Source organism: Rattus norvegicus, chromosome X (genome assembly GCF_021556685.1).
Source record: "Rattus norvegicus strain SHRSP/BbbUtx chromosome X, alternate assembly SHRSP_T2T, whole genome shotgun sequence".
NCBI classification, from domain to species: Eukaryota; Metazoa; Chordata; class Mammalia; order Rodentia; family Muridae; genus Rattus; species Rattus norvegicus.
This window is the reverse complement of record NC_141554.1, coordinates 107348806-107362697: the sequence shown is the minus strand read 5'-3', so window position 1 is coordinate 107362697 and position 13892 is coordinate 107348806. Positions and strand designations below refer to the sequence as shown.

At 42.6% G+C, this 13892-nt stretch overlaps 1 protein-coding gene across 1 annotated transcript in view; it reads right to left on the bottom strand.

Annotated features, from left to right (window-relative positions):
- Nucleotides 1-13892, bottom strand: part of Nxf5 (nuclear RNA export factor 5) — a 59426-nt gene that overhangs the window by 10617 nt on the left and 34917 nt on the right. The gene's annotated exons all lie outside the window — the stretch shown is intronic.

Sequence of the window (13892 nt, the reverse complement as noted above, 5' to 3'; positions counted from 1 at the left end):
CCCAAGAGGAAACGGTATAAGGCCTCTGGGCTCCCGTGGGGGAGGGCCCAGGAGCGGCAGGACCCCTGCCTGAGACACCGCTGGAACCTGAAGGAAACAGACCGGATAAACAGTTCTCTGCACCCAAATCCCGTGGGAGGGAGAGCTAAACCCACAGAGAGGCAGACACGCCTGGGAAACCAGAAGAGACTGCACTCTGCATACACATCTCGGACGCCAGAGGAAAACACCAAAGGGCATCTGGAACCCTGGTGCACTGAAGCTCCCGGAAGGGGCGGCACATATCTTCCTGGTTGCTGCCGCTGCAGAGAGCCCGTGGGCAGCACCCCACGAGCGAACTTGAGCCTCGGGACCACAGGTAAGACCAACCTTTCTGCTGCAAGAAAGCTGCCTGGTGAACTCAAGACACAGGCCCACAGGAACAGCTGAAGACCTGTAGAGAGGAAAAACTACACGCCCGAAAGCAGAACACTCTGTCCCCATAACTGACTGAAAGAGAGGAAAACAGGTCTACAGCACTCCTGACACACAGGGTTATAGGACAGTCTAGCCACTGTCAGAAATAGCAGAACAAAGTAACACTAGAGATAATCTGATGGCGAGAGGCAAGCACAGGAACCCAAGCAACAGAAACCAAGACTACATGGCATCATCGGAGCCCAATTCTCCCACCAAAACAAACATGGAATATCCAAACACACCAGAAAAGCAAGATCTAGTTTCAAAATCATATTTGATCATGATGCTGGAGGACTTCAAGAAAGACGTGAAGAACTCCCTTAGGGAAACACAGGAAAACATTAATAAACAAGTAGAAGCCTACAGAGAGGAATCGCAAAAATCCCTGAAAGAATTCCAGGAAAACACAATCAGACAGTTGAAGGAATTAAAAATGGAAATAGAAGCAATCAAGAAAGAACACATGGAAACAACCCTGGATATAGAAAACCAAAAGAAGAGACAAGGAGCTGTAGATACAAGCCTCACAACAGAATAAAAGAGATGGAAGAGAGAATCTCAGGAGCAGAAGATTCCATAGAAATCATTGACTCAACTGTCAAAGATAACGTAAAGCAGAAAAAGCTACTGGTCCAAAACATACAGGAAATCCAGGACTCAATGAGAAGATCAAACCTAAGGATAATAGGTATAGAAGAGAGTGAAGACTCCCAGTTCAAAGGACCAGTAAATATCTTCAGCAAAATCATAGAAGAAAACTTTCCTAACCTAAAAAAAGAGATACCCATAGGAATACAAGAAGCCTACAGAACTCCAAATAGATTGGACCAGAAAAGAAACACCTCCCGTCACATAATAGTCAAAACACCAAACGCACAAAATAAAGAAAGAATATTAAAAGCAGTAAGGGAAAAAGGTCAAGTAACATATAAAGGCAGACCTATCAGAATCACACCAGACTTCTCGCCAGAAACTATGAAGGCCAGAAGATCCTGGACTGATGTCATAGAGACCCTAAGAGAACACAAATGCCAGCCCAGGTTACTGTATCCTGCAAAACTCTCAATTAACATAGATGGAGAAACCAAGATATTCCGTGACAAAACCAAATTTACACAATATCTTTCTACAAATCCAGCACTACAAAGGATAATAAATGGTAAAGCCCAACATAAGGAGGCAAGCTATACCCTAGAAGAAGCAAGAAACTAATCGTCTTGGCAACAAAACAAAGAGAGTGAAAGCACACAAACATAACCTCACATCCAAATATGAATATAACGGGAAGCAATAATCACTATTCCTTAATATCTATCAACATCAATGGCCTCAACTCCCCAATAAAGAGACATAGATTAACAAACTGGATACGCAACAAGGACCCTGCATTCTGCTGCCTACAGGAAACACACCTCAGAGACAAAGACAGACACTACCTCAGAGTGAAAGGCTGGAAAACAACTTTCCAAGCAAATGGTCAGAAGAAGCAAGCTGGAGTAGCCATTCTAATATCAAATAAAATCAATTTTCAACTAAAAGTCATCAAAAAAGATAAGGAAGGACACTTCATATTCATCAAAGGAAAAATCCACCAAGATGAACTCTCAATCCTAAATATCTATGCCCCAAATACAAGGGCACCTACATATGTAAAAGAAACCTTACTAAAGCTCAAAACACACATTGCACCTCACACAATAATAGTGGGAGATTTCAACACCCCACTCTCATCAATGGACAGATCATGGAAACAGAAATTAAACAGAGATGTAGACAGACTAAGAGAAGTCATGAGCCAAATGGACTTAACGGATATTTATAGAACATTCTATCCTAAAGCAAAAGGATATACCTTCTTCTCAGCTCCTCATGGTACTTTCTCCAAAATTGACCATATAATTAGTCAAAAAACGGGCCTCAACAGGTACAGAAAGATAGAAATAATCCCATGCGTGCTATCCGACCACCACGGCCTAAAACTGGTCTTCAATAACAATCAAGGAAGAATGTCCACATATACTTGGAAATTGAACAATGCTCTACTCAATGATAACCTGGTCAAGGAAGAAATAAAGAAAGAAATTAAAAACTTTTTAGAATTTAATGAAAATGAAGGTACAACATACCCAAACTTATGGGACACAATGAAAGCTGTGCTAAGAGGAAAACTCATAGCGCTGAGTGCCTGCAGAAAGAAACAGGAAAGAGCATATGTCAGCAGCTTGACAGCACACCTAAAAGCTCTAGAACAAAAAGAAGCAAATACACCCAGGAGGAGTAGAAGGCAGGAAATAATCAAACTCAGAGCGGAAATCAAGCAAGTAGAAACAAAAAGGACCATAGAAAGAATCAACAGAACCAAAAGTTGGTTCTTTGAGAAAATCAACAAGATAGATAAACCCTTAGCCAGACTAACGAGAGGACACAGAGAGTGCGTCCAAATTAACAAAATCAGAAATGAAAAGGGAGACATAACAACAGATTCAGAGGAAATTTAAAAAATCATCAGATCTTACTATAAAAACCTATATTCAACAAAACTTGAAAATCTTCAGGAAATGGACAATTTCCTAGACAGATACCAGGTACCGAAGTTAAATCAGGAACAGATAAACCAGTTAAACAACCCCATAACTCCTAAGGAAATAGAAGCAGTCATTAAAGGTCTCCCAACCAAAAAGAGCCCAGGTCCAGACAGGTTTAGTGCAGAATTCTATCAAACCTTCATAGAAAACCTCATACCAATATTATCCAAACTATTCCACAAAATTGAAACAGATGGATCACTACCGAATACCTTCTACGAAGCCACAATTACTCTTATACCTAAACCACACAAAGACACAACAAAGAAAGAGAACTTCAGACCAATTTCCCTTATGAATATCGACGCAAAAATACTCAACAAAATTCTGGCAAACCGAATCCAAGAGCACATCAAAACAATCATCCACCATGACCAAGTAGGCTTCATCCCAGGCATGCAGGGATGGTTTAATATACGGAAAACCATCAACGTGATCCATTATATAAACAAACTGAAAGAACAAAACCACATGATCATTTCATTAGACGCTGAGAAAGAATTTGACAAAATTCAACACCCCTTCATGATAAAAGTCCTGGAAAGAATAGGAATTCAAGGCCCATACCTAAACATAGTAAAAGCCATATACAGCAAACCAGTTGCTAACATTAAAGTAAATGGAGAGAAACTTGAAGCAATCCCACTAAAATCAGGGACTAGACAAGGCTGCCCACTCTCTCCCTACTTATTCAATATAGTTCTTGAAGTTCTAGCCAGAGCAATCATACAACAAAAGGAGGTCAAGGGGATACAGATCGGAAAAGAAGAAGTCAAAATATCACTATTTGCAGATGATATGATAGTATATTTAAGTGATCCCAAAAGTTCCACCAGAGAACTACTAAAGCTGATAAACAACTTCAGCAAAGTGGCTGGGTATAAAATTAACTCAAATAAATCAGTTGCCTTCCTCTATACAAAAGAGAAACAAGCCGAGAAAGAAATTAGGGAAACGACACCCTTCATAATAGACCCAAATAATATAAAGTACCTCGGTGTGACTTTAACAAAGCAAGTAAAAGATCTGTACAATAAGAACTTCAAGACACTGAAGAAGGAAATTGAAGAAGACCTCAGAAGATGGAAAGATCTCCCATGCTCATGGATTGGCAGGATTAATATAGTAAAAATGGCCATTTTACCAAAAGCGATCTACAGATTCAATGCAATCCCCATCAAAATACCAATCCAATTCGTCAAAGAGTTAGACAGAACAATTTGCAAATTCATCTGGAATAATAAAAAAACCCAGGATAGCTAAAGCTATCCTCAACAATAAAAGGACTTCAGGGGGAATCACTATCCCTGAACTCAAGCAGTATTACAGAGCAATAGTGATAAAAACTGCATGGTATTGGTACAGAGACACACAGATAGACCAATGGAATAGAATTGAAGACCCAGAAATGAACCCACACACCTATGGTCACTTGATTTTTGACAAAGGAGCCAAAACCATCCAATGGAAAAAAGATAGCATTTTCAGCAAATGGTGCTGGTTCAACTGGAGGGCAACATGTAGAAGAATGCAGATCGATCCATGCTTATCACCCTGTACAAAGCTTAAGTCCAAGTGGATCAAGGACCTCCACATCAAACCAGACACACTCAAACTAATAGAAGAAAAACTAGGGAAGCATCTGGAACACATGGGCACTGGAAAAAATTTCCTGAACAAAACACCAATGGCTTACGCTCTAAGATCAAGAATCAACAAATGGGATCTCATAAAACTGCAAAGCTTCTGTAAGGCAAAGGACACTGTGGTTAGGACAAAACGGCAACCAACAGATTGGGAAAAGATCTTTACCAATCCTACAACAGATAGAGGCCTTATATCCAAAATATACAAAGAACTCAAGAAGTTAGACCGCAGGGAGACAAATAACCCTATTAAAAAATGGGGTTCAGAGCTAAACAAAGAATTCACAGCTGAGGAATGCCGAATGGCTGAGAAACACCTAAAGAAATGTTCAACATCTTTAGTCATAAGGGAAATGCAAATCAAAACAACCCTGAGATTTCACCTCACACCAGTGAGAATGGCTAAGATCAAAAACTCAGGGGACAACAGATGCTGGCGAGGATGTGGAGAAAGAGGAACACTCCTCCATTGTTGGTGGGATTGCAAACTGGTACAACCATTCTGGAAATCAGTCTGGAGGATCCTCAGAAAATTGGACATTGAACTGCCTGAGGATCCAGCTATACCTCTCTTGGGCATATACCCAAAAGATGCCCCAACATACAAAAAAGACACGTGCTGCACTATGTTCATTGCAGCCTTATTTATAATAGCCAGAAGCTGGAAAGAACCCAGATGCCCTTCAACAGAGGAATGGATACAGAAAATGTGGTACATCTACACAATGGAATATTACTCAGCTATCAAAAACAACGACTTTATGAAATTCGTAGGCAAATGGTTGGAACTGGAAAACATCATCCTGAGTGAGCTAACCCAATCACAGAAAGACATACATGGTATGCACTCATTGATAAGTGGCTATTAGCCCAAATGCTTGAATTATCCTAGATGCCTAGAACAAATGAAACTCAAGACAGATGATCAAAATGTGAATGCTTCACTCCTTCTTTAAAAGGGGAACAAGAATACCCTTGGCAGGGAAGGGAGAGGCAAAGATTAAAACAGAGACTGAAGTAAAACCCATTTAGAGCCTGCCCCACATGTGGCCCATATATATACAGCCACCCAATTAGACAAGATGAATGCAGCAAAGAAGTGCAGGCCGACAGGAGCCGGATGTATATCGCTCCTGAGAGACACAGCCAGAATACAGCAAATACAGAGGCGAATGCCAGCAGCAAACCACTGAACTGAGAACGGGACCCCTGTTGAAGGAATCAGAGAAAGAACTCGAAGAGCTTGAAGGAGCTCGATACCCCTTATGAACAACAATGCCAATCAACCAGAGCTTCCAGGGACTAAGCCACTACCTAAAGACTATACATGGACTGACCCTGGACTCTGACCTCATAGGTAGCAATGAATATTCTAGTAAGATCACCAGTGGAAGGGGAAGCCCTTGGTCCTGCTAAGACCCCAGTGAACGTGATTGTTGCGGGGAGGGTGGTAATGGGGGGAGGGTGGGGAGGGGAACACCCATAAAGAAGGGGAGGGGGAGGGATTAGGGGGATGTTTGCCTGGAAACCGGGAAAGGGAATAACACTCGAAATGTAAATAAGAAACACTCAAGTTAATAAAAAAAAGAATGTTAAAAAATAATGTAGAAGATGAATTTAAAGAGTTAGGTGTTGAAAGGATACACCTGATAAACACTTAGCTAGACTAACAAAGCAAAAAGTCTATGAACTGACAAATAATTAAAGAAATAAAAAGAAAAATGAAAAGGAGACATTAGAAACAAAATACAGAAGAGCTAAGAAAATACTATAGATGATTACATACCCTGAACTGGAAAACCTAGATGAAACAGATAAATTTCTGAACACATACAATCTATAAAATTTGAATCAAGAAAAACTAAAAAGTATAGTTAGCAGTAATCAAAAAATTATATAAAAAATGTTCTGAATCTGATGCTCACAGCCAAATTTTACAAACCATTTAAAGAGTAACTATCTCCATTTTTTCTGGAACCATTCTAAAAAAACTGTAATAAAATGAACTTTGCCAAACCTCTTTTACAAAGCCAGAATTATCTTATCTTTATAACAAAACCAAGGAGTTAAAATATATATGCATTTTGCCTGCACATATGCATGTTGACCCCGAACATGCCCGTACCCTTGGTGGCCAGATACCCTGGAATTGGAATTTACAGATGGTTGTGAGCCACCATGTCAGTGCCAAGAATTGAACTCAGGTCCTCTGCAAGTACAACAGGTTCTCGAAACCACTAATTGAAGCAACTCCATACGGAGGTACTGATGCTCAATACCTTCTTTGGAGTGGAAATGGGGAACTGTCAGAGTACTATCTCATAATCAAAAGACCTTTTAAAAATGAAATTATTTTAAATGCCATATCTTGTGGATCTCTGATGGCTTTTGAAGGCCATCTGTCCATATGTAACAAAACTAAATTGTTAAAAAATGATTACTTTTAACTATTTATTATTTGAATAACATTGTAAACATTTATGGTAATTAAATTAGAATCTAATATGACCAGGAGTTTTACTATTTATTAACTTGTGTTACTTCACCATCCTAAACAATTTTTAATAGCAGCTATTAAAAGGCCCCCATTCTCTCCCCATTCCCTACCCCCTCTCTCCACATGCTCATGGCTGGCCCCGATTCTTCTACTACTCCTCTTCTCTAGTCTTCCCTCTCTCTCTGCCTTTCTCTGCCCCTACCACCCTCTTAACTCCCCTCCCCATGCCCCAAATAAACTCTATTCTATACTAAAAAAAGGACTGAGTCTGAACCCTGTATTCTTTTTTTTTTAATTTACTGAAGCTTTTATTGCCTCCGTGGGTAATATGACAGGGGTTGGAAAGACATACTTGAACTTACAGAGATATGCAGATGAAGAGAACCTTGACCAAGTATTTTTATATGTGGGTACTTCTCATTTTATACATTTTACTATTTAAAAAGCATTACATTTAAAAATGTGTACCTGTTATGACATTTGGCAAAAAGTAAACTCTCCTTGTGGCTCGGTCTGGAAAAAGAAAGGAATTGGCTTGGAAACCTCACCCAAAGACCCCATGAACTGAAGCGGTAGAGCTTGCTGTGTACGCACATGGCCTCTCTCTCAGACTCACCAATGCCCGTCCCCCAACAGGGTAAGCATTTTTAGTACAAAGCCTTCCCTATAACCAGACATTCACCCTCAGAATAAACATATTAAATCAACTTTCTCCTTTGAGCCCTAGCAATGGTTTTGTTTAATTCTAAGATGCCATCTTGGTGAACAGCCTTAACATTTTTTGCTACATAATCAAAAACTTTATATATTTTTGTTTATAATTATACAGTAATTTTAAATGTTTAGTGCCAAACTGATGACAATAACTATTTTGTTCCAAAGTCTTGCATTTAAAAATAAAATCTGTAAAACCCAAAGCATTAGGCCACACGCAAATACCAAAATTTTTATGAAACAAAAATTTATGAGGCAGGGAAAGAAGCTAAAGGAGTCTCATTTGAAAACAAATCGTATCTGAATCAATCAGTCTGAACACAATACCAAGAACTCAAAATGTTCCACGTAGGGAATAAATAATATAGGTCTGCAAAACTTTTAAAGATATATATATATATATATATATATATATATATGTGTGTGTGTGTGTGTGTGTGTGTGTGTATACATATATATCTTTAATTTTTTTCATAATTGAAGTTCTTTATATTTACAAAAATAAAATCAAGAAATACTGAAAACAGCAAGATTCTATTTTCTTTTAATAACCAATCCCTGTAATATGAATAGAAATTTACTCTAAGCTTCTTTTGGTAGAAATGCATTCCTCAATTAAAGTTATGATTGGATTAATGATATATCTGTAAGGTAAGTTTTCTATGCATTCTCCAAATCATGTGACTAGAAAGCAGTTTTAATCATTTCCATATCTGCATAAACTTGAACCCTGTATTCTTAAATGAGTTGTATAGGCACAATGCCTATCGGAGGGTAACAAAATCAATTTTAAATTCTGTATCAATATACGAAGATTTATACCAATGAAAACCTTAAACCTGTATCAATATCCAAATTTTTTTATTAATGTAAGAAAATATAACTTCAAATTTGCATCAAATTATAAAGATTTTAAAGAAAAATATAAAGATTTTTACCAATCTAAGATTATGGCTATAAAATGCTTTCTTGTTTGTTATATGCCAAAGACTGGGAGAAAATAAGAATGCAAAGGTGACCTTAATCCTTGGGTCTTTAAAAAAAATTAGCAACAGCCTATGGGTTGTAGTTAAAAAACTGTGTTCTTACAGAAGATCCCAGTTCAATTTCCACCACCAATATGCTGCCCATAGCTGCTTGTAACTTCATTTCCAGGGTATCAAATGCTTTCTACTGGCCTTCTTTGTGATCACCACCTATATATGTTGCTCACAGACAGACAACACATACAAATGTACACACACACACACACACACACACACACACACACACACACACACGCACATTTTTTAAAAAGTAGTAGCCAATTCCACAAGGAAGCATGGAAGACATCGAGAAGCTCTGAATGTTTGTTAAATTAAATGTCTACAGAGACATAGTGCTAAAAACAATTACAAAGTGAATTTGGGCATGCCAAGAAAACCAACAGAACAAACTTTGCAGATTTATCTCTTAATCATTGAAAGGCCTGGGAAAAATTCTCCCTTAGAACATTTGGGAGGCTGTAAGTGGTACCAAAATCAATTAAGTTAGGTGGGTACGTTTTAACTGGAATACAGCAAAACAATAGTTTCAACTTAATAACCAAACACCCATGGGATTTAGGAGATTTGAGGGCTTTGGTTTGTGGTGGTGGAGTGCCACTTCCACCTGCACCATATAAGTGCCTACATCAGATGCCTAGGCCACATCACTGCACTGGCCACACTGGTGGTGGAGGAGTTGTGTGCTTGTGGTTTTAAGTTCTGGGCTTTTAGAGACCTGGCAACTCAGGGTCCCTGAAGTCATTATCCCAGTAATTACACCTAGTTCTGCATCCTGCGGCAGCCCCAGTGGGCAGCAATGGCAGACAGTACTGAGGTTTTCCTTTGCTTGTTTGCTCGCTAGCAAGTAAAGAACAAAAATTTCTCCCCTGGAAGGAGATAACTTCACTCTAATATCAAAATAAAACCTACAGCATATTATACATGCTTCCCTGAAAAAGAAATGAATTAGCAATTAAAAAATAAGCAGGGAATCCATCGAAATGGCATTATTGTTATTAAAACAGACTGAAATTGTCAGCCAACGATTGCAAAATGCATAAAATGGGAAGAATTTTCTGAGAAGTCAAAAATGGCTTATCAGAAATAAAAAAAAAACAACCACATTAGCATAGTAACAAGAGATATAGCTGAGAGAGGAAATGAAAGGGGATTTGGAAAGAATTTCCAGAAAAGAGTCAGAATAACGTACATGAAGAGATAAATTAAATGACAGATTCAGGACGAAAATTCAGGATAAAATGGTTCAAAATTATAGGGTAATCAAATGAAATATGTTTAAGTCTTATAAAAAAGGTAGGAGAGCGGCATCAAAAAAGTTTTTTCCAAGCGCAAGGCCCTGGGTTCGGTCCCCAGCTCCAAAAAAATAAAAAAGAAAGGGAAAAAAAGTTTTTTCAAGATTAAATGTTTGAGAAATTTAAAAGGGAACAAAGGATACCAGATAACATACCATAGCCGGGGGTGGGGTGCGGGGAAGAGGCAGTGTACATTGCTCTGCACAGTGGGGCAGAACCCCAAGCATGTTGCAGTAAAACTTTGAAATTCAAACAGTAGTACTATTTGAAACAGATATCGTCAAGCGAGCAAGACAATATGTGTGACATTACATGGTCATCTGGGCCACAAACTGATCCCGAATGGCAGCTGTGAAGATTCAAAAGGCAACTCTTGGTTTCTGTGCCCCTCTACCACTGAAATATGAGCGTTAATTTTCAGTTTATCTCTCGCCAGACCCACACACACCGCCCCATCCCCCCGCCATCTCCCGGCCACCTCCCCGCCACCTCCCTGCCATGACTGACAAATAGCTTTTGGCTTCAAATGGCAGACCTGAGAAACTAAGATGTCTCAGGACTTTCCTTTAAGCCCAAGGAATAGTTCAGCCATGACTGGCCGTGACTGTGACCCTAAGACGCGGGAGGTAAGTTTTCCCAGCATAAATCTTTCTAGTTTCACTAGGTTCAGATGAGTAGAAAACAACAGGTCTGGGCCCTCAGCGCATGGGCTTCTATATCGTGAGGGTGCAAGGTAAGGAAGCAGAATCATCTCTGCCTCAATCTCTTGATCTACTCACCCACAACTGTCTATCTTCTGAAGGCAGCGACTCTTCAGCACTGTCTTCACACTGTGTAGTGAGGATCTGGTGCCTTAGAGATCTGGGAAGTTGGCAAGGGGCATTGACGAGAGGCAATGGCGGACGGATGCCTTCTCCAACAAGGCTTGAGGTGAGGGGTGAGGGCGGGGAAAGGAAAAGTAACAGTAACTTTCTGTACTTGCTTTCACTCTGTGTTCACTAGCACTGGAATGTTCAGGGCGCCTACTACAATGGCTGCTGATGGAGTTCGCAGCAGACGGAGGCCTGCAAGGGCTATTTGTCAAATTTAGCAACCCTGCAAAAGTCGTTCTTTACATTAGAGAGGCCTACAAAAGGTAACGGTTTCTTACATTCTGTATGCTTTTGAAGGTGACTCCTTGGGATCTGGAGGCCTGTGGCCAGTGACTAGATACTGCTTTTTGTGCAACTCAAGCCTAACTACAACATCACTCGCTACCTTTGCTCCCACAAATTGTGATGGTTTAGTGAGGTGCAGGAGTCTATCTGGAGGTGATTCGGAAGTGCCTGGTGCTCTCAGAAGTCAAAGGAGGATGAAGGATCCCACGTCATTGAACCCAAGTTCTCTATCAGTGCTCTTAACTGATGAGCCATCTCTTCACTGTCTTTGTTGTTGTTCTGTTTATTTTTCCAAGACCGGGGTTTCTCTGTGTATACTTAGCTGCCCTGGAACTCACTTTGAAGATCAGACTGGACTCGAAATCAGAGATCCACCTGCCTCTGGCTCCTGAGTGCTGGGATTTAAGGCAAGCAATTACCACTGCCCAGTTTGTCTCTGCTGTCTTTTAACTAGTACTATCATGCTTTTTGAGCCAGTCTCTCACTCACCCTGAGACTTGCCTCACACCCTCCCTCTCTCATCCCTCCTACATCCTCCCTCCCTCCTCCCTCCCCGTCCCTCCAACCTCCCCTACACTTCTTCCCTCCCCTGACCTCACTCCTTCCTCCCTCCCTTCTTCCTCCCTCCTCCCTCCCTTCTTCCTCCCTCCTCCCTCCCTTCTTCCTCCCTCCTCCCTCCCTTCTTCCTCCCTCCTCCCTCCCTTCTTCCTTCCTCCTCCCTCCTCCACCATTCCTCCCTCCCCCTCCTTCCTCTCTCCTCCCTCCCCCACCCTTCCTTCTCTCCCCTCCTTCTTCTTCCCTCCCCCACTCCCACTGCCTGTTCCCCTCTCCTCTCTCCTCCCTCCATCCTCCCTCCCCCTCCTTCCTCTCTCCTCCCTCCCCCACCCTTCCTTCTCTCTCCCCCTTACTCTTCCCTGCCCCACTCCCACTCCCTCTTCCCCTCTCCTCTCTCCTCCCTCCATCCTCCCTCCCCCACCCGTACTCCCTCCTCTCTCCCCCAACCCTCATTCCCTCCTTTCTTCTTCCCCCACCCTCCCTCCTCCCTCCCTCCCTCCTCCCTCCTCTTTCCCCCTTCTCCTCTCTCTTCCCTCCATCCTCCCTCCCCCACCCTTACTCCCTCCTTTCTTCTTCCCCCACCCTCCCTCCTCCCTCCCTCCTCTTTCCCCCCTTCTCCTCTCTCTTCCCTCCATCCTCCCTCCCCCACCCTTACTCCCTCCTCTCTCCCCCAACCCTCACTCCCTCCTTTCTTCTTCCCCCCTCCCTCCTCCCTCCCTCCTCTTTCCCCGTTCTCCTCTCTTTTCCCTCCATCCTCCCTCCCCCACCCTTACTCCCTCCTCTCTCCCCCAACCCTCACTCCCTCCTTTCTACTTCCCCCACCCTCCCTCCTCCCTCCCTCCTCTTTCCCCCTTCTCCTCTCTCCTCCCTCCATCCTCCCTCCCCCACCCTTACTCCCTCCTCCCTCCCCAATCCTCACTCCCTCCTTTCTTCTTCCCCCACCCTTCCTTCTCCCTCCCTCCTCCCTCCCTCCTCTTTCCCCCCTTCTCTCTCCTCCCTCCATCCTCCCTCCCCCACCCTTACTCCCTCCTCTCTCCCCAACCCTCACTCCCTCCTTTCTTCTTCCCCCACCCTCCCTCCTCCCTCCCTCCTCTTTCCCCCTTCTCCTCTCTCCTCCCTCCATCCTCCCTCCCCCACCCTTACTCCCTCCTCCCTCCTCCAACCCTCACTCTCTCCTTTCTTCTTCCCCCAACCTCCCTCCTCCCTCCCTCCTCCCTCCCTCCTCTTTCCCCCTTCTCCTCTCTCCTCCCTCCATCCTCCCTCCCCCACCCTTACTCCCTTCTCTCTCCCCAACCCTCACTCCCTCCTTTCTTCTTCCTCCACCCTCCCTCCTCCCTCCCTCCTCTTTCCCCCTTCTCCTCTCTCCTCCCTCCATCCTCCCTCCCCCACCCTTACTCCCTCCTCCCTCCCCCAACCCTCACTCTCTCCTTTCTTCTTCCCCCAACCTCCCTCCTCCCTCCCTCCTCCCTCCCTCCTCTTTCCCCCTTCTCCTCTCTCCTCCCTCCATCCTCCCTCCCCCACCCTTACTCCCTCCTCCCTCCCCTAACCCTCACTCCCTCCTTTCTTCTTCCCCCACCCTTCCTCCTCCCTCCCTCCTCTTTCCTCCTCCCTCTTCCTCCCTTTCTGTCCCCGTCCCCATCTATGTTCTCTCTCTCTCTCTCTCTCTCTCTCTCTCTCTCTCTCTCTCTCCTTTTCACAACAGAGTCTGGCTATGCGCCCTGGGTGTCCTGGAACTCTATGTAGACCAGGCTAGACTAACTTTCAGAGATAACCCAGCCTGTCTCTGTGTCCCAAGTGGGATCAAAGGCATGTACCACTATGCCTAGCTAAAACATTTCTTTCTTAGGTACTAATGATTTCCAGTTGTACAAGGAAGCAAAGACTATTTATAAAGATTTTTCTTATTATCAAATACAGTCTAAATAAGCAGAGGTTCTGAAG